Raw genomic sequence first — 21,303 nt, forward strand, 5'->3', positions numbered from 1 at the left:
CCTGTCATTTATTTCTTCCAAATCATCTATCATTTATCCTTTCCTGGCTAAGGCCACATTTATCCACAGGGCTGGCTGTGATGTGCTATCAGAGGCACCAGGAAGGCTGCTCTGTTTCAGGAAGTTATCTCCTCCACTGCCTTGCTCGGACTTGATTTTCACAGTTAGCGCTTCTACTATTGAAATGAAAGATGTAATTCATCAAAACTTGGTAGGTCATTAGTGGATTTGGAAAGACTGTGTAATAGATTCTCTCTGAGGGAAGACTGTGTGTGTGTGTGTGTGTAAGAGAGATAGAGAGGGAGAGAGAGCAAGAGAGAGACAGAGAGGCAGAGAGTTAGGTGGTACCATCAATGGTGTAAAATAGCGGTTCTATTAAGACTCTTGTGTCGATCTCCTGGGTTCAGTCCTAGCTGTATTATCTCTAGCTCCATCATCTTGGAAAAGTTACTTCACTGAGATTCACTTTTACCACGTCTATAAAACTGGGCATAGCCGTAGTAAAGGCCTAAAAAACTGTTATGTGAATTAAATGGAAAATGGCTACTTAGTTTATAGTAAGCTCCCAAATGTTATTAATAATATTTTTTAAAATATGAATTGTGAAGCCAAAGACAAACTTTACCTACTTTATAATTCTGCCTGGAGAGGGGCTTTTGGATCATGTATAATCATTTGTTAGTAAATGTAGATTTGGGATCCAATTTTTTTCTTTTAATTCATGCACTTTATATTTTAAATAAGCAGATTGATTCCAAGTGACCCCTGCCCCCACCCTGTGGGCGTCTACCTGCCTCGCTCTCGCTTCCAGGCTCACTGAGAAGGCGGCTTCTCAGTGTTAAGGTGCTCTCTCATTTACTTGGAAGGTGGATGGTCTGCTTTAGCTCCAAAATATGTCTTAAATTGTCCATTTCTCGCCATCTACACAACCTTGACAATGGCAGTGACTTCCTGATGGGACTCCAATTTTCATTTTTTTTCCCCCTACAATCTTTCTCCCCTCAACACAGAGATCATACCGAGAACTGTTCAGTTGATTCCTGTTTTGATTGGAGTAAAATCCAAACTCCTAACCATGGCTTCCAGTGTCTCCCGTTTCTGCCACATCTCCCATCTCATTAACAGCAGCCAGAGATTGTGTTCTATTTCTCAAAATATCAAGCCCTGTTTGCTTCTTTCTTGGTTGCTTTATTTCTTGGGGTTTTTCTTTTGTCTCATCAGCCTGAAAAGCTCTCTCCCCACTCATGCTGAGTCACCCATTTGTGGTCACAAATGGTCACCCCTTTCATTTTCTTTATAGCCCTCTGTCACAGTTTCCTTGTAAGTATCTTGTTTCTTTATTATCTCATTTGTATAAGCCTCTCTTTTCTATGAGAGCTTCATGAGGTCAGATGCCTTATTCCTGTCCTGTCTATTTTTGTACCTCCAATGACAAACGAGTCTGCCGTAGAGTAAGGACTCAATAAATATTTGTTTAGTGAGTGAATGAATGAGCGAATGAACACAAGGAAGTGTTATTGACCATCCACGTTTCCGTGACTAACAGAGTCATAAAATGAGGTAACAACAGAGACCACCCACATGAGGATAAAACACAAGATGCCTCTGTTGTCTATGGGTAGTCAAAAAGAAGTAAATATGCAGGTTTGAACAGTTGAGAAAATAGTGCATAATAATTGCAAACACATTGTTTTTGTTGTGTGTTTGTTTGCCGGGAATCGTGCTAAGAAATTTAACCATATTCACTCATTCAACGCTCACTATAACCCCCCAGCAGCTGTTATTAACATTCATATTGTATAGATGAGGAAACAGTCACAAAGGAGTTTGGTAAACTGGTGCTCAAGACCACACAGTTAGCAAATGTGAGGGCGGGATGTGAATCCCGGCAACCTAGTGCACATGGCCAGCCCACTCTGCGGCTCTCTAAAGTAGTCCCACAGGCTCATCGATGTGACACGGATACTGTACAATGAAAGCAGGAACCGGATCTCATAAATGTTCACATCCACTCGGCAGTTAATCCTTTGCTTTACCTGTGATGGCCATGTAGCAAACTGAATCAAAATGGCAGCAGGGTAGGTAAGGAAAGAAAAGTCTTAAGCTAGACCTTAAAAAAATCATCAGGTTCATTGGGAGAATATTCTACAGATGGGCAGGAAAAGTGGTGATTAAATAAAAATGGGGGAGGAGGGTGTAGCTCAGTGGTAGGGCGCATGTTTAGCATTCAAGAAGTCCTGGGTTCAATCGCCAGAACCTCCATTTATAACCAACCAAACAAACAAACAAACCTAATTACCTGTCCCCCAGCCCCCCAAAAAACAACACAAAAAATGGGGAACATGGTGAAAAGAAATACAAACAATAAGATTTGTATAGAATCCAGAAAAAAGCAAAGTAGGATAAGAGTGTGTTTCCAGGGAAAGAACAGCATTCAAAAAGAAGAAGGTAACTTGAGTAGGGAACACAAATGTATGATGTAATTAGCAAACACAACACTTCAGTGGAGAGCAGTGACTCGCAAGTCTTCACAGCTTGATGAAAATATCATCTCTTGAGGCTACGCCATGTCCCTTTCTCTGATTCCACACAGTCATTCCTTGGTACCCACCAGAGACTGGTTCCAGGACCACCCCTCCCCCCGACCAAATACCAAAACTTCCTAGATGCTCAAGTCCCCTATATAAAATGGCATAATATTAGCACATAACCTACTCACATCCTCCTGTGTGCTTTAAACCATCTCCAGAATACTTATAAAACCTAATATAATGTAAATGCTACGTAAATAGTAGTAAATACAATATAAATGCCAGATGAATAGTTGCCAGTGTGCGGCAAATTCAAGTTTTGCCTTTTGCAAGGTTCTGGATTTTTTTTCCCCCCTGAATATTTTCAATCCACAATTGGTTGAATCTATGTTTGTGGAATCTGTGGTTACAGAGGGACAACTGTATTCACAAGCAACCTTCACATTTAAATTCAATTTCTCATTGTTTCCTGATCTGGATAAGAAAGTTCTAAGAAACCAAAAACACAAACAAGCTGTCTACTTCGAAGCAAAAAAAATTCATGGAAAATTATTAAATTTTCTCTTTTTTTTATACATTTTTTATTGATTTATATTCATTTTACAATGTATCAAATTCCAGTGTAGAGCACAATTTTTCAGTTATACATGAACATACATATATTAATTGTCATATTTTTTTCTCTGTGAGCTACCATAAGATCTTGTATATATTTCTCTGTGCTATACAGTATAATCTTGTTTATCTATTCTACAATTTTGAAACCCCGTCTGTCCCTTCCCACCCTCTGCCCCTTGGCAGCCACAAGTTTGTATTCTATGTCTATGAGTCTGTTTCTGTTTTGTATTTATGCTTTGTTTGTTTGTTTTGGTTTTTTGTTTTGTTTTTTTAGATTCCACATATGAGCGATCATATATGGTATTTTTCTTTCTCTTTCTGGCTTACTTCATTTAGAATGACATTCTCCAGGAGTATCCATGTTGCTGCAAATGGCGTTATGTTGTCGGTTTTTATGGCTGAGTAGTATTCCATTGTATAAATATACCACATCTTCTTTATCCAATTATCCGTTGATGGACATTTAAGCTGTCTCCATGTCTTGGCTATTGTAAATAGTGCTGCTGTGAACATTGGAGTGCAGGTGTCATCCTGAAGTTAAATTTTCTCTTGATTATCAATTCAAGCAGTGCTACTTGAGCACTTAATCTGTGCAAGGAGCTTTTCTGGGATGTGGGTGTGCTGTGCAGATAACTAGCACACCCCCCCTTGTTCTCAGCTAACTTACCAACTTGTGAGGGTGTTTGTTTTTGGTACAGATGTGGGTCTTACCGACATAGAGGAGCTGGCCCTGAAATTCCTTGTCCTGTAGAAATGGAGGGTCAGATCCTGGCTTCACGCTGCTCAGAATATGTCTCCATCTGAAACGCCCCTATTTCAAGGGAGGGCATAAACCTTCCTGGTCAGAGAGTCTGCTCACTTGGCCCTGTTCAACCTTAATTCTTCCTCCTCCTCCTCTACCCTGGGAACTGATACTGACCTGGCAAACCTGCAATGAAGGTTTCACGAAAAAGTGACCAAGATAATGCCCAGCCTTCCAAGATCTTGACACCACAGTACTGGCACCTCGATCCCCACTGTAGTTGTGGCCTGGGGAAAACTTGAGGGACAAAGGGTGTGTGGTCTTGGCGATAGCTTAGAAAGCTTTTTATTATTTACTTGCCTCAGAAAGCTATAGATGAATAAAGCATTTAAGCTTGTTTTAAGACTGTCCGTTTTCTTTTTAAAAAAAATTTTATTGAAGTATAGTCAGTTTACAATGTTGTGTCAGTTTCTGGTGTACAGTATAATGTTTCAATCATACATACATATACATATATTCGTTATCATATTCTTTTTCCTTGTAGGTTACTGTAAGATATTGAATAGAGCTCCCTGTGTTATGCAGAAGAGACATGTTGTATGTCTATTTCATATATGGCAGTTAGTATCTGCAAATCTCGAAAGAGTGTTCATTTTCAATCAAGAATTAAGTAGCCTGATCTCTTTCTCTCTTTTGTACACACACACACACACACACACACACACACACAAACATGCATGTATAAACACTCACACTGCCTTCTCCCAGCACACAATTATATAATCTTCCAACTGTATCAGTCCCCCGATACAGACCAGAACCACGAGCATCCTGTGAGGTGAGGGCTGGGGAGAGGAGCATGGAGGTAACGTTATTGAAAGACTTGAATGAATTTGTTTACCACTGTGACCTTCACCCTTTGTCCTACTTGTCAGCTTCTAACATCGTATGAAGTTCAGCCATATCCCCAGAGCTCTGGTGCATGGGTCTCTCCCAAGGCTAATGTTAATAAGTTGACATAAAAATACTCCTAATTACATAGCTCTTAAATATAAACTAGGCCACAGATAAAACACATGCTAAAGCAAAGGGAGTGGAGCTTATCACAGAACAGCTCTGTTTAGTGGATAAGAAACACTTTGTACTCTTACAGCTATGACCTTGACCCCCATACGTATGTGGCAAGGCCCCAAATCCTTCCCCAGTCTTGATTGAAATCACTCTAAACTAAATAGGAGGCTTTGTGCTTCCCTCCCCTTTTGCTCCTTCATTCCATTACTTTTTCATAGTTAATGTCTGTGTGGAACTAACTCGCTGCACTGTTTTTCAATTCGTACTCCCCAAAGCCTCCTCCGGAGCCATAAAACCATGAATAAGAGGAATTAGCAAACAGAAAGCCTATGATTTTAGAGTATCTGGGGTAAATAGGGATATAATTAGGCTGGTGCTGGTTTACAATTAGGAGAGGGATTATATCTGCCTTTGCTCACTATCTACCAAGGTAACCTGGAGAAATATGACTAATTTGGAGGAGAATTATCACGTTAGCCCCCAGCTCGAGTTCAGCCTCTCTCTCCTCCAGCTGCGGTAACCCTCCAGGCCCCTTCTTACAGAGAAAGCCCAGGCTACCACCCCCGCTGCTCTGTAAATGCTCTCTTCAACCTGAAGGGGTTGTGCTCACAGCACAGTGCAATTTTCATTTAGAAATGGGCTTCCAATCGTGTTGCCGTACCTCATTAGCTAAGCCCTACCTCTTAAGTCAGGGACTCTCACACAGGTGTTAAATATGAGAGGGGGAAGAAAAAAAAACCTAACAAGTAAACGAAGAAAAGCTTTATTCTTCACCCAAATAAATAAGGAAAGACAGCGTTCCTTCCGCCAAGTCCCTTGTACCATGTAATTCTAAGAGTTATTATTGTCACTGTTCCTATTGTTTTATTTGATTTCGTTTTTCCTCCCTCTAGGGTAGAAAGTTGCATTCTTTGTAGATGAGAAGGGCTTGGCTCTCTAGCATTAGAGAAAAATTGCTCAATATCGTTTTTTCTCTCCATGGTTTCCACCACTGTGAGTTCTCCTCGTTGTCAGGTGTGCCATTTGGAAGAATTCCGTTAAATTTATTTAAATGTTTTATTTTTATCAGCCTCTGCTGAGGGTATATTTGGCACTTTATTTTACTTATTGGTTTATCCGACGAGCTGTTTCTCAGTTGTCTGAGGGAGTATGTGGACTGATAACTGTGGCAGGTGTTTAAGCGTTTGGCAGAGTTTGCCACTTGGAAGGGAACCAACCCAGCTTGGGCCACGTCCTGTGGTGGTAAATTTCAGCTCCACTGGCGGTTTCTACCGTTCGACCATGACTTACACGTTAGGAAGCGCATCTAGGAGGTTCTGTTGAGTTAGATGGCTCTGCCTTCCTCAGAAATACTTAGTGAATCAGTTCCCACTGTAAGAGGAGGCTGCAGACAATTGCTCGTCTGAGTTTGCTCTTTCTCTTCCTGCTTCTTTCTAAGCCTCTTCCTGAGAATGAGACTCAGAATCACATCATGAGCCTGCTGTGGGCAATTAATATGGGACAGTCGCTCTTTTTTTCTGGACATCTTTCTATGTTTCATGATTAGCTTTTGCTAAGAGCAGAAATGGGAGATAGGATGTTAGGAGGGAACAGGTACTGAAGAGGCTTTTATGTGACAAACGATACTGTCAAACATCACCGGAAAAAAAGACGGCTGCAGAATGGTGACAACGCACAAGGACAGGAGAAGCACCAATGGTCACCACACATAATGGCATACATTTAAGTTTCTTTAAGTTCTTTATTCACAGGTGATGGTTCTGCAAAGCAGAGTCCCAATGCTATTTGGGTAAATTGATAGTTTTTAGAGCCAGGGAGTTTTTCTCAGTAAACTCAGTGTCTGATTTCATGGAATTGTTTTTCTTTTACTCTTCTTCTGTGTCCTTTTCACTTGACCTATTTGTAAACTGTAATCTTGCTTCATTCCAATCATTGACTGTCTCTGATGGTGTTTCCAGAGATGACTCTGCTTTTGATTTGCACCACCTCCTCTAAAACAAGCAGCAGCCAGCCCACTGTCTGAAACACATGCCCTGTTCTATTCAAAAACATTTTCTATGATTCAGGAATTGTGTTCAAGTCTTTGTTTGCTCATTGAAGACATGCAGATATCACAATAATCCTAGTCAGTCTCAAATTGTGTTCTGGAAAAAACGCCCTAGTGCCGTGTTACCTAAGCTTGAATAACCATAAGAATCACCTTAAAAATGTAGATCCTAGCTTGAAACTAGATGAATGTGGATCATAATCTCCAGGGAGAGAAGCCCAGGAATCTGGAATTTTGACAAAAGCTGACTCTTACTATCAGACAGGTTTGGGTAGCATCTTTCTTGTGTCTAAGAACCAAGGGGAAGAAAATGGTCTATGAAGACAGGTGATTATGGGCTTGAGTCTCTGCTTTATCATGTCCTAATTATGTGGCCTTGGCCAGTAAACTTCTTGGAGCCTCATTTTTCTAATCTGTAGATTAAGGATAATACTATTAGGGACTGATATTAAAAATATTCAACAGCCAGAATGGCATGGTAGCCACCGATCAGAATCAACACTGGCCAGAGCACTGTGCCAGGCATCAACTCTTTAATTCCTGGATCATGGGGCAGGCAGGTGGTGGCAAGAGAGCCTGGGGATCTGGGGAGTCAGGTGGGAGGCACTTGGAAGACATAGTGACCCATGAGAAAGGACTACAATATTTCCATAATCAGGAAGATGATGTCTGTGTGCCTATCAAAAGGCTAGCAGCTCCGTATAAAAGATGGTTGTGAATATTAAAATAATGCTTAACATCACAGTGCCTCGTACCATGGAAGTATTCAACAAATAGAAATTACTATTATCGTTCATGCTTTTTATTACTTACTGCACACAGCATACTTGTGGAACCGAACCAGAGCAGACAAGGTCAGGGCCAAGGGTCCATAGCCACTCCCAGAGCTTTTAGAATAGGATTGTAACCACATTACTGATCTAGCCGTGAGAAGGCAAGGATGTGAATATAGAAAAGGAATCTGAAATTGGGGAAAAAAACAGCTTGGATATGAAGAACTGACATTAGAGGAAATCTCAAGTGTCATCTTAAGCAGAGACAGCAGGTAGTTACGGGGTCTACAGAAACCGCATCCCTGGAGAGAGAGCTGGCAAAAATCCAAAGAGACGGTATTCAGATATTCAGTAGAAGGGGTCAAGAACCTAGCTGCAGGGATGGGGGCGTGAATTAGCTGAAGGACTAGGTGATAAAGACGGCTCAGGGACCAGAACCCAGCTCTGGGGAAACTTGTTTGCACGAGTCACAGGGTCATGATAGCAAACAAACTGATTTAACATAGAGTTAAAACTTAAACATGAGCCCTTAAATTCCCTCTGCTTAAGGACTTGGCTGGTTTCAGTGTATTGGGCAAGTCTTAGCCTCCAGATGAAGGCCAAGTGGACAATTTCCCAAGCAATACTCTGAACCGCATGGTAAGAGATAAGTGCATTATTGCAAACTCCAGAGAAATACTGAGAAAGATGTGGGTGAGAGACTATGGCGATGATTTGCAGAGGGGCGGGCTGGGAAAAAGAGAGTTCAGCAGGCAAGAAAAATGTCCTTTGGAGACCTGCCAGTCTTTTTCCTCCCACACTCACCAGCTTTCCCTGCCTTTAGCCCATTTTTCTCTCATCCATTGACATTTGCTCCCCAAATAATGCAATTGCGGAAGCATCTCTCCATTGCCCTAGGAAAGTATCATATACATGTATTAAAGGGAAACAGAGCTATTTGTAGAAAGCTTAACTTTTTTAAAAAAAAAATGGAAAATACTACTCTTAAGGTAGTGACAGCAGTGTGGCCTGCAACCCTGTCATTGAGTTACTGCCGGAAGGAAGATTCCAGCTTTTGGCACTTCCGTGGGGCTGGGAAAGACATCGGAGCTGAAATTGAGAAAACCTCATGTTTTGTAACTCACAGCAATATTGATTATTCTCTGCAGGCTTCTGTGGGAACAGAATGATTGTAGCAAGAAGGCTGGCCAGGGGCAAATAGAAAAGGGGTTTCTAAGTCGTTCAGGAAGCGCCAGGGAGGGGGCCTCTGGGTCCCTGACAGCCTTTTGCAGCCGCCTCTTCCTCCATTAACCTCTAGCCAGTGTTGATGTGGGGCAATGAGAAACATTTTTTCATTCCCTTATTAGCAAACTCCAGAGGGAAGTCTTATCCAACTGCCTCTTGGTTGCTCTCGTTTCTAAATTTTGAGTTGGTGACTAGACTGACTTACAAGGTGGGTACCTTGTACTCTGTGACTTAAATAATGCCTATTTATTTATATCTTTAAATAAGTTTCTTTAGGCACCTATTGTTCTAAGAACTGTCACAGTTAAGCTGAAGGGGGTGAATTCGGGCTGGAAAGACAGTTTCTGTTTCTCGTGCTTAAATGAAATCCCTGACATGGTAAAACAGTACAGATCCATTACCATGGTCGACTGTGTCCTGTTCATATGTTTTTCCTATTGCATTATTCAGAATTAAGTTAAAAATTCTTTTTTATTGTGTCTTAATGTTCCTGGGATGTGGACAGATCAATATTTCTAGCCTGTGCACACACTCTACCTAAGGGCTGTGAGTCATATTTGCTTTGAAAGAAATAGCACTTAAGGACTGTCAGTCAAGGCGGTTGTAAGAAACATGGAACTCTTTAAGAATTACTCTGCCTCCTCCTCACATCTAAATATAGCCAACTGGTTGGAATGTCTAAGGCAGATAGCTAAGCTGTGCTTTAAAAACGGTACACTTGCAGTGAATCTCTGCAAATAAAAAGCTCAATGTCTTATTACCTGCACATAGCAAATGTATAGTCTTTATTAAACTAAAAATGTATGTAACAACATAAGTAAGGAATAGGTGTAAGAAAACGATCCAATTTCCTAAAGTCATTTGTATGTCAATATTACCATATTATTTTGTTTTACCAGGACCCTATGCCCAGGTTGGAAAAGCACACTGGGCAGGGTGTGTGACGATGGAATTTCTAGTCTGTGTGGCCACCGCTTAGCTGCATGACCTTTAAAAACTACTGCTTTCATCTCTTCCTTCCCAAGGTCTGAGCCTCCTTTCAGACTGCAGGTTGAAGACTACATATTAAGAATTAACTGTGTATTTTCAGATTTACTTGGTGTATCTCTGTGAGAAGTTGGTGTGCATATCAATACAGCTTGATATAGAAGAAATCCTCCTTTAGCACTCAAACTGGTTTGCCTAATTAAGATCTGTTGACTACTCCTGAAAGTAAATAAAAGCAAAACCGTTCCTCCGGTATCTAATATACTAATAACGTAACAGCTATTTATCCCTTGACTGTTTACCTTAGGTTCATCGCTGTGCTGGGTGTGCAGGCACTCAGTCTTCTCCCTATACAAGTTTCCATTTACCTACCACCTAATTTATATTTGCAACGCGGTGTTTGGATTCTTCCGGCACATTATTGCCAAGAGTGCCAATAAGGGAATCATACGGTGCCCTGATACCCCGATTAGATTTGTGTCAGTGTCGCCGGGGTCGTATCAGCAGACGGAACAATGGACTGTACCATTAAATTAGCACAATTTTGCAGCACCGCCTGGCAGAAGCTCACACTTAATCCAAGAGGTTATTCAACCCTATCCAATATGATTACTCTATAAATATTTGCCCAAGCTCAGCACCAGCCGTTATATCACTAATCACACACAGGTTTGTTATAGCGAAGACCCCCGGTGTCAGCAATTTGAAAAACAAAGCTAATTAGTTTTGATTTAGGGGTGGGAAGACTTATTAAGTTGAAAGTGGAGTGTTCGCCTAGTACAGTGGCTATTTAGAGCACACAGGAATGTGAAGGAGATTTACTACTGTTTGCACAGGATTTTGAGAAGGAAGAGAAGGACTGCTAGGCTAAGAACACAGGCATGTGCGACAGCGAGCAGCAATAACCGGGGACGGCTGGGGCTGGGGGGCACTTGAACAACCCCCTGAAAATACTACCATTTTACATTAAGTAGCCGTGTGCTTTCTATACAACCAGCTTTCAGATAAGTCACTGGTTTCTACCTCCAAACAGATTACCGCTCTTAAACTCCTCCACAGAGAATTCCCAACAACAGGGTTGACCCATATGGTTTGATTTGAACAAAGGGGCACAAATGAACCCCTTACCCTTACATCTGTGAGCTACCAGTCTATTGTACTTGAGGGTTTTAGGATTAAAAGTATAGTCTCTGCATCCTTTAACAAATGTTTTGAATTGGAAAAAAAAAAAACATAGATCTTTATTAGCACCAAATAATGCAGTGCTATTTATTCCAGGTTTTGAAAGTCACTATTGTTCAACAGAAAGACCTCTACTGAGACACTAAAGAAGAGAGCTAACATTAATTGAGCCCTTAAATTGGACCACGCACTGTGCTCCCTTCTTTAAATATGCTCTTATTTAATTTAATGCTCACACCAAGTTTACTTGGGAGATCTCATAATTTCCTCTTCGAAGATGAGGAAACTGAGACCCGGTGGGGTTAAATGACTTAGCTCCGGGCATCTCACACTGTCTCCCATCGGCAACCAGGTTGTTCTGCTCATAATTGGATTTTGGGTAGGTTGTTCTCTTCTTTGGGGTCACTTGTGAAGTAAGAGGAATGGGTGAGGTCACTGGTCTCTCAACTTTTTAAATTTTTTTATTGTACCGTCCTATTTGTTAAAAAAAATCTTTCAGCGTTTACCCTCTAATACATGTTTATTGTAAGTCATATAGATGCTATTGTGAAGCCATTTGCTAAATAATGAGCTTATTTCTTTCTTAAAGTTTACACTAAACATATAAATCCTTAAAAAAATTTAAGTAAAAAGAAAAAAATATAAATCCTAATATTTTCTCTCAAGAATGAATCAAGGTTTCAAGATTCCCATGCACTCTACTTTGTAAATTATGGGACTAGGTGATCTTTTAATTGCATTTGAGTTGGGCATTCTGATACTTGCAACATAAAAAGTTCTAACACATATATAGAGAGAAGTGAGGCAATAAAGGAGCCCAAACTTTTTGAGATTAACCTCAGGTCGTAGGCAGTTACCACGATTTTTCACAAAAAGACGGTGGCCACTGACTACTAGATCAAGGAAATTGTTATAGACATTTTCGTGTATTTTTAGGTTCAAAGAAAAGCTTGGCTAATCTCTTCTGCCGGATAAACTATTGCCTACCTCTTGGCTTTACCTAAGGCTCACTTAATCACCAACAAATAAGGAGAAGGATGTGGCTCCAGCCAAAAGGACTTTCATGAGTCCTCTGTACAAACATTTTACTTCTTCCTCAATCCTGGTCAATCTTGCTGTATTTCAGACTATGCTTTTGCTCACATGGTCCCCCTCTTAACTGCCTATCTGATGGTACCAAGAAGGGCTGCCTTCCTCAAAGCATTTCCCTGTTTATTCTCACCTTTATTGATCTTTCTTTATCTAAACCACCCAAGCTGGTATGGCCTGTTCTGCTCATTTCAGCACTTAGTCATTTGTTGTCTTACATCATTACCTTGTAGACTCTTGTCCGGGAAAGAAAAAGAGAGAGATGTACCACTCCAATTTATTATTCTTAGAAGACCGAGATAGAACGTACTCAAGGATTTTTCCCTCTGGGTTGGGCAAGAAAGAGAAAACAGAATAGGAGAAGATCCAGACGTGCTGCTCAACCTGGGGCGGTAAATTTAGAGACAGGCACATGGAGGCTGAGGGGCTTTCAACTGCAAAGTCAGGTCAAAGGTGAAACAGACAGAGAAGACGTCAGTACCTTCAGGTTCAAACACATCTTCACTGTCTGTGAAAAGAAGAGCAAGGCAGTAACGAGCACATGGTGTGATAACACGCCAGGCACTGAGAACAAGCCGGGGGAAGTCAGGAAACAGCCATTGGGTGATAGATGTTCATGGCAGGGAAGCCTTCTCTGGGGTCTGAAATGAAAACAAGACTTTAGACACTGAAGGCTAAGGTGGAAGCAGAGGGTAGAGACTCTCCAATTCAAACTGGGTGTATGTCACAATCTGGAGTTAGGTCAGAGAAGAGTAACACTCTGAAATAATCCCAAATAAGAATAATTGCCAGAACCTTAGATTTAGGAGATGATGTAGGTTCTAGTTACTAGCTGAGTGGTCATGGACAGGCATTTATAACCTCTCTGTGCCTCAGTTTCCTCTCTGATAAAATGAGAGGGTTGGACTAGATGAATCCTGAGGTTCCAAGGGGGTGATTCAGGGATTTTTCTAACCAAGGAAGTGTATATTTGCTCCAATCACTAAAGATTTTAGACTGCCTGCTTCGCTTACTAAAGATCTTAAACCACTTGAGAAACCTGCACCTTGCTGTAAATGAATGTTTGGTTCCATGTAAGATTTCATCTGAAAACAGAATTCTACTGAAAAAATTAGTTTGCATACAACTTGAAGGATGTTACTAGAGTCTGTTTTCATTATATGAACTAAGATTATTTATCCTTCCAGAAAATAACTCTGGATGGTAAGTGATTTATGTTTCATTGATCTCATTCGAGTGTATCTTGTGAAAAAAAGGGCCTAAAGTCCCGTTGGCGAAGGATGTAATCAACTATTTGGATTTCTGATCAAATAAATATATTATTGTATTTTTTATTAAAAGGTTATACATGTTCTGATGGACACTTTCAAAAGTAAAGAGAAGTATAAGGAAGAAAACGGAAATCATATGAATGCCTTTAAGCCAAAGAAAACAATTTTCACCATTTTGTTTATTTCCTTCTAGTCTTTTGGTGTTTGTGCGTGCATGCACACATGAACATTGTTTTTCAACAAATGTAAGGTCCTATATTTACATACTGTATATTTAAAGGTGAGTAAGAATAGTCCAGTGGGAGTGTTAAAATATTACAAAAGTAATCAAATTACAGGATAATGCTTGCAAATCAAAACTACAGCACAGTATCACCTCATACCAGTCAGAATGGCCATCATTAAAAAGTCCACAACTGATAAATGCTGGAGAGGGTGTGGAGAAAAGGAAATTCTCCTACACTGTTGGTGGGAATGTAATTTGGTGCAGCCACTATGGAAAACAGTGTGGAAATTTCTCAAAACACTAAACATAGAATTACCATGTGATCCAGCAATCTCACTCCTGGGACTATATCCAGAGAAAACTCTATTTTGAAAAGATTTATGCACTCCAATGTTCATAGCAGCACTATTTGCAATAGGCAAGACAACATGGAAGCAATCTAAATGTCCATCGACAGATGACTGGATAAAGAAGTTGTGGTATATTTATACAGTGGAATACTACTCAGCCATAAAAAAGAATGAAACAATGCTATTTATAGCAGCATCAATGGACCTAGAAATGAACTTATTTACAAAACAGAAACAGATTCACAGACATAGATAACAAACTTATGGTTACTGGGCTGGGTGGGGGAAGGAGTGGGGAGGGATAAAATAGGAATTCAGGATTTATATATACTAACTACTATATATAAAATAGATAAACAACAAGGTCCTGCTATACAGCACAGGGAATTCTATTCAATATCTTATAATAGCCTATAATGAAAAAGAATAGGAAAGGGAATATATATATGTATAACAGAATCACTATACTATACACCAGAAACTAACACAACATTGTAAATTGACTCTACTTCAATTACAAAATTAAAAAAACAAGGTAATGTAAACATGCCATAAAGAAGATAAATATAATCTGCTACAAATTGTCAGCAGAGAGAGAAATCAATTTTCACTGGGTAAAAACTTCACAATTAAGAAAAAAGAGGCTCTCCGGATTTTAGAGACTGTTGTGAGAGAAGATATTCTCAAATAAGACACCAAGGGAGAGAGTGTAGCAACAGAACAGGTGGAACGTGTGTTGATAGGCCAATCCCAGAGTTGGCATCCCACATAGACCCCTCCCCGGGCTCTGCTTTCTCTGCCTGGCTTGGAATTTCCTATCCTGGCATACCTCGTTTTATTGCGCTTTGCAAATACTACACTTTTTACAAATCTTTGAAGGTTTGTGGCAACCTGGTATCAAGCAAGTCTATCAGCACCATTTTTCCATCAGCATTTGCTCACTTCATGTCTCTGTGTCACATTTGAATACTTCTCACAATATTTTAAAGCCTCCACTAGCAAAAAGGTTACAGCTAGCTGAAGGCTCATAGGATGGTTAGCACTTTTTAGCAATCAAGTATTTTTTACTTAGGGTATGTACATTTTTTTTTAGACATAATGCTATTGCACACTTAAGAGACTATAGTATAGTAGAAACATAGTTTTCTCTAAATTTTTAAATTTTTATTTCTTATTGAACTATAGTCCATTGCAATTGGTCAACTTCTCGTGCACAGCACAATGTCCCAGCCATACATATATATATATATATATACACATATATATATATATGTATGTATACATATATATGTGTGTGTGTGTATATATATAACATTCATTTTCATATTTTTCATTAAAGGTTATTATAAGATATTGAATATACTTTCTTGTGCCATACAGAAGAAATTTGGTTTTATCTATTTTTACATATAGTGGTTATCATTTGCAAATCTCAAACTCCCAAATTTATCCCTTCTCACCCCCTTACCCCTGGTAACTGTAAGATTGTTTACTATGTCTGCGAGTCTGTTTCTGTTTCATAGATGAGTTCATTAGTGTCCTCTTTTTTCTTTTCTTTTCCTTTTTTGTAGATCCCACATGTGAGTGATAAAATATGGTATTTCTTGGCTTACTTCACTTAGAACTATGATCTCCAGGTCCATCCATGTTGCTGCGAATGGCATTATTTTATTCTTTTTTATTTCTGGGTAGTAGTTCATTGTACAAAAATGCCACACAACTTCTTTATCCAGTCATCTGTTGATTGATGTTTATCTTGCTTCCATGTCTTGGCTATTGTATATAGTGCTGCTATGAACATTGGGGTGCATGTATCTTTTCGGATTAGAGTTCCCTCCAAGTATATGACTAGGAGTGGGACCGCTGGATGATATGCTAAGTCTATTTTTAGTTTTTTGAGGAATCTCCATACTGTTTTCCATAATGGCTGCACTAAATTGCATTCCCACCAACAGTGAAGGAGGGTTTCCTTTTCTCTACACACTCTCAGTTTCTAGCAGAAAAGTGGCTTGATCAGGGCTGTACTTCAACAGGCAGTGCTGGGTAGGCTCTACTGGTGGGGAAAGAGGGCCAAATTGGAGAATCCAGTTAAAAACTTGTGGCGGTATTTCTGTAGTCACTAGAAAGGTATCCTCTGAAGGGAACCTGAAATAATTCTCCAAGTTTTCCTTTAGCCTGGGTGAAGAATTTCCTTTGTTCTGGACAGTTTGTTATTTCTCATGTGGTTTTCCACCTAGGAAGGGAGCACTTTGTAAAGAAGATACGAATAATCTGATCAATAGAAAGGCACAACTCTCTTTTTTAACTTAAAAATTGGAATTCTGATTTATAAACCATAAATAATACATCTACTAGTATGAATTCATTTTGGAGAGACTGAACACTTGCCTAGGCCAATAAAAAAGAAATATTTAAAATATTTTAACATTAAATTAAATACTTAAATGTAAAATATTTAAGACGGAGGCATCTTTGTGGCGTCTTAGTCAGCCATGTCCCGGCCCCCTCACTGCCGCTCCGCTTTGGTTTTTAATTGCCATATGCCATTTCAAGGTCATTTAATCTCTGTTCTTCAGTCTCCTAATCTATATAGGAGATAGTACTTGTCTTCAAGTGTTGTTTTAAGAATCAAATTATCAGTTGAAGAAAAGACACTAGGGAAAAAAATGAAGTGTTATAAAAATTTAAAGGGATTAAAGGTCAACTTTATAAACACAAATTGCTCAGCCTTATGTTCCTGATGGACTGTACCTCGCTGTCCTGAAAGGGTAAAAGACATTTAATTTATATAAAATGTATGCCCCTGCCCATCAGTGTTTACTGCAATGTGCTCCATTCTTGGGTTTTTTTTAAATGTTGAGAAACATTTGTGTTCGATTTATACTATTTCTAGGATAAAAATTTTCGTTGGTGTAAATTGGTAACTTCATGAAAGTGTTCTTGAATAATTGGGAAGATGGCCACCTGAGATAAACCAAATCAAATGTTCTCAGGCTGGGGTAAGTTGTCCTCTGCTCACCATGAAAACAGTCCTTCTTAATAACATTTAATAATCTCAGTGCCTGGGTCTCTCTTTCCTAGCACCGATGCCTTACTTCAGCCTTGCTTGAAAATTTGTACTGTTGCTACCACGGATATATCTGTTCTCGAAAGAAACAGGCTTTCGTTTCCAGGACTGTCAAATCAGGAGCCTTCACAGCAACACAGAGATTCAGTCTATTACTGCACATCATAGAACTCATGCCTGTAGCTTGAAAATAGAAGTCTTTGGTGTAGGCATTTGCTTGTTTGACAGTTCTGTTCTAAATTTTGAAACTAGTGGTAAAGTCCCCGTCTGACAATGGTGTACCAGCGCTTAGTCATGCAAAATAATTATCGTTCACGGTTCCTTAGCTGAAATCAATAGCTCCTTGCAAAACACAACATAATGCAGAGATCTAAAGTTACTAAATCAAAAACGGAGAAAAAGAAGACTTTTACACAGGGTTGACAGGGAAAAAAAAGGAGGTTCTACAAGACTTGCTAAGTGACTTCTCTCAGCACATGGAAGGCGCTAATGTTTCTAAAAGAGCCTCTGTGATGGAAACAATGATAACTTTTATTAGTATATCCTGCTAATTGTTGTCAGTAAGCTTGTATGATGTCAAAGAGACAGAAGCAATTACAGAGCCAGCAAATCGCACCTACTGCCTGTTTTCTAAACTTGAAATGAGGTGGGAAGCCCCATAAAAAAGACCCGCAGGACCCCCAGGCAGGGCCACTGTTCTCTTGCTAGCACCATCCGGTTCCCTGGCCCAGGGGCTTTATCTCACTCTTTGCCTCTGAAACAGCTTACTCCTAGGAAAGTGGGACTTACCCCTTAAATTCTATTGGTTCCCTGAGCTAACTCCTGATTGGTACATTTATAGTACTTCATTTGCATGGAGCTCACTCCTGATTGGTCCATTTCTCTCACTCCTGATTGGTTATTTCTCTCCCTCCTGATTGGGCCATTTCTACAAAGCCTGTTCCTAATTAGTCAACTTTTGTTATACCTCATTTGCATGTGATGTTGCAAAGTGTAAACTGGCAGCCTATAAAAGCCTGTGTAAACCTACAGAAGGAGTCCAGAGCTTGAAGTGTTAACTTCTCTGGGCCGACTGGTGTAATAAACCTGAGTTCTCCAACTCTCCGAGTGCTGCTTGGTTTCTTGCCAGGATCCAGGTTGCTATCGCAACTGAGCTGTGACACGTTTTTCTGCAACAGAAATAATATTTTTAGGTTTGCTTCTGTGGATTTCAGTGTTTTAATATATATCCAACATATCACTGACATTGAAGGGATTGATTAAATTAATCTCAGTGTGTATATAACTAAGTTTTTGTGACTGGAGTGTTGGGAGGTCTCCCCGGACCTAGAGTAGCGTCCACGCATCAATGTAGTGGTGCACACGGGAAAAGTCAACATTAATCCCACAACTGAAGAACTCTCTCTTCACGTTGCCAGAGATTCTTGGCAAGATTAGGTGTTGCTTCCTGACTGCTTGACTGAAAGGGATGATGTCCCTCTTAACCTTGGTGGACAATTGCACTTAAGAATATTCCTCTTCTGGGAGTAACAAATAGCAATATCTATTGTTTCCTTGGAAGAAGGAGAAACACAGAAACAAACTAGGATTTCACAGACGCCTCTGTAATATATTTACCTACACGCTCCTTCAACACTTTCAATCCCACATTGAGCTCAAACTGATAAAGGAGTGTGTATAATTATTTTAGGTTTAGCTCATTGCCACCTCTCATAGACTTCATGAGTTTTTAAAAAAAAAAAAAAACTTGTTATTGAGGTTTAATTTGTATACAGTAAAGTGCACAGATTTTAAGTATATAGTTCAATGAGTTTTGACAAATGTATACGCTCATGTAACTAATATTTTGAACATTTTCATCACTCCAGAAAGTTTTCGTATGCTCCTTTTCAGCTAATCAGCACCCTCATTCCACCGGAAACAACCACGTTTCTTATTTCTATTATCACAGGTGAATTTTGCTTGTTTTTGAACTTCACATAAATGACATCATACAGTATGTAGTCTTTTGTGTCTTGTTTTTTTTTAACAAGACATAGTATTCTTCTCATAGTTTCTTTTAACTTAACATGGTACTGAGATTCACTCATAGTGCTGTGTGTATCAGTAGTTTATTACTGTTTTCTGTTGTGATGCATGAAGTATCTTTATATGAATATACCACAGTTTGTATTTCTATTCTTCTGTTGATGGACATTTAGATTTTCCCAGTTTTTGGCAATTATGAATAAAGCAGTGAAGAGATTCTCAAACAGTCCTTTTTGTGTCTATCTCTCCTCATTTCTCATAGGTGATACTTCAGAGTGGAAATGTTGGATTACAGCGTAGGTGTATGTTAATCTTTATAAGAAACTACAAGACAGTTTTCCTAGTGTGAATATTCCATATTTTGCTCTCACAGGCAACATCTGAGAATCCCGTTTGCTTCACACCCTCGTCAGTATTTGATTTTGCCTGTCTTTTCAATTCTTGCCATTCTGATGTTTGGGAAGAAATAGCTCATTGTGGTCTGACTGCGTATCTCTGAAGACTAGTCCCAGTGGGTACCTTTCTCTATACTGCTTAGCCATTCATATATCTTATTTTGTGAAGTGTCTGTTCAAATCTTTTGCATATTTTTCTATTTTTCAATGTCTTAATTATCATTATAGGTATTCTTTATATTTTGAATACAAGTTCTTTATTAGATAAATGTATTGAGAATATTTTCTCCCAAACTGTGGCTTGCCTGTTTATTTTCTTAATGATGTCTTTTGATGGGTAGAAGATCTTTACTTTGATGAAGTCCAATTTATTAATTTTTTTCTCTTATAGAGGATGCTTTTTGTGTCTGATCGAAGAAATCTTTGCCTATTACAAGGTCATGAAGATATTCCCCTATGTTTTATTCTAGAAGTTTTACAGTGTTAGCTTCTAGGTCTAATCTTGAATTATTTTCTTGTGTATGCTATGAGCTGGGGTTTGAAGTTTTTTTCTTTTCTTTTCTTTTCTTTTTGTATATATATATATATATATATATATATATATATATATATATATATATATATATGTATTTTATTATTAAAGTATAGTCAGTTTACAACGTTGTGTCAATTTCTGGTGTGCAGCACGATGCTTCAGTCATATGGCTAGCCAGTTGTTCCAGCTCCATTCATCCAAAACTTGCCCTTCTCTATTGAATTGCTTCAGAATCTTTGTTGAAAATCAGTTGACTAGTTGAGTGTGATTCTATTCCTGGATTCTATTCTGTTCTCTTGAGCTGCATGTTTAGCCTAAACCTTTACCATATTCTCTTCACTAGCTTCCTGAGTTTTCTCATTATTTGCTCCTGTCCCTCTCATTGTGGCTACTTTTAACTCCAGGAAGTATTAGGTTCACAATTAATTTCAGAAGTTAGTACAACTTCCGAATTCATCCGGATCTCAGAGTGTCTATGAAACAGGAAAAATAACTCCCTTTTATTCAAAACTACAGTGAGGTATCACCTCACACCAGTCAGAATGGCCATCATTAAAAAGTCCACAAATGATGAATGCTGAAGAGGGTGTGGAGAAAAGGGAGCCCTCCTACACTGTTGATGGGAATGTAATTTGGTGCAGCCACTATGGACAACAGTATGGAAATTTCTTTAGAAAACTAAAAATGGAGTTATTATATGATCCAGCAATCCCACTCCCGGGCATATATCTAGAGGAAACTCTATTTTGAAAAAATATATGTACTCCAATGTTTAAAGCAGCACTATTTACAAAAGCTAAGGCATGGAAGCAACCTAAATGTCCACTGACAGATGATTGAATAAAGAAGTTGTTACACACACACACACACACACACTGGAATACTACTCAGCCATAAAAAATAATGAAATAATGCCACTTGCAGCAACATGGATGGACCTAGAGATTATCAGACAGAGAAAGACAAATATACGACATCACTTACATGTGAAATCTAAGAAAAATAATACAAATGGGCTTATTTACAAAATGGAAACAGATTCACAGACATAGGAAACAAACTTACAGTTACCAAAGGAGAAAGAGGGGAGGGATAAATTAGGAGTCTGGGATTAGCAGACACAAACAACTATACATTATATGGACAACAAGGTCCTACTGTATAGCA

Source organism: Camelus dromedarius, chromosome 25, assembly GCF_036321535.1.
Source record: "Camelus dromedarius isolate mCamDro1 chromosome 25, mCamDro1.pat, whole genome shotgun sequence".
NCBI lineage: Eukaryota > Metazoa > Chordata > Mammalia > Artiodactyla > Camelidae > Camelus > Camelus dromedarius.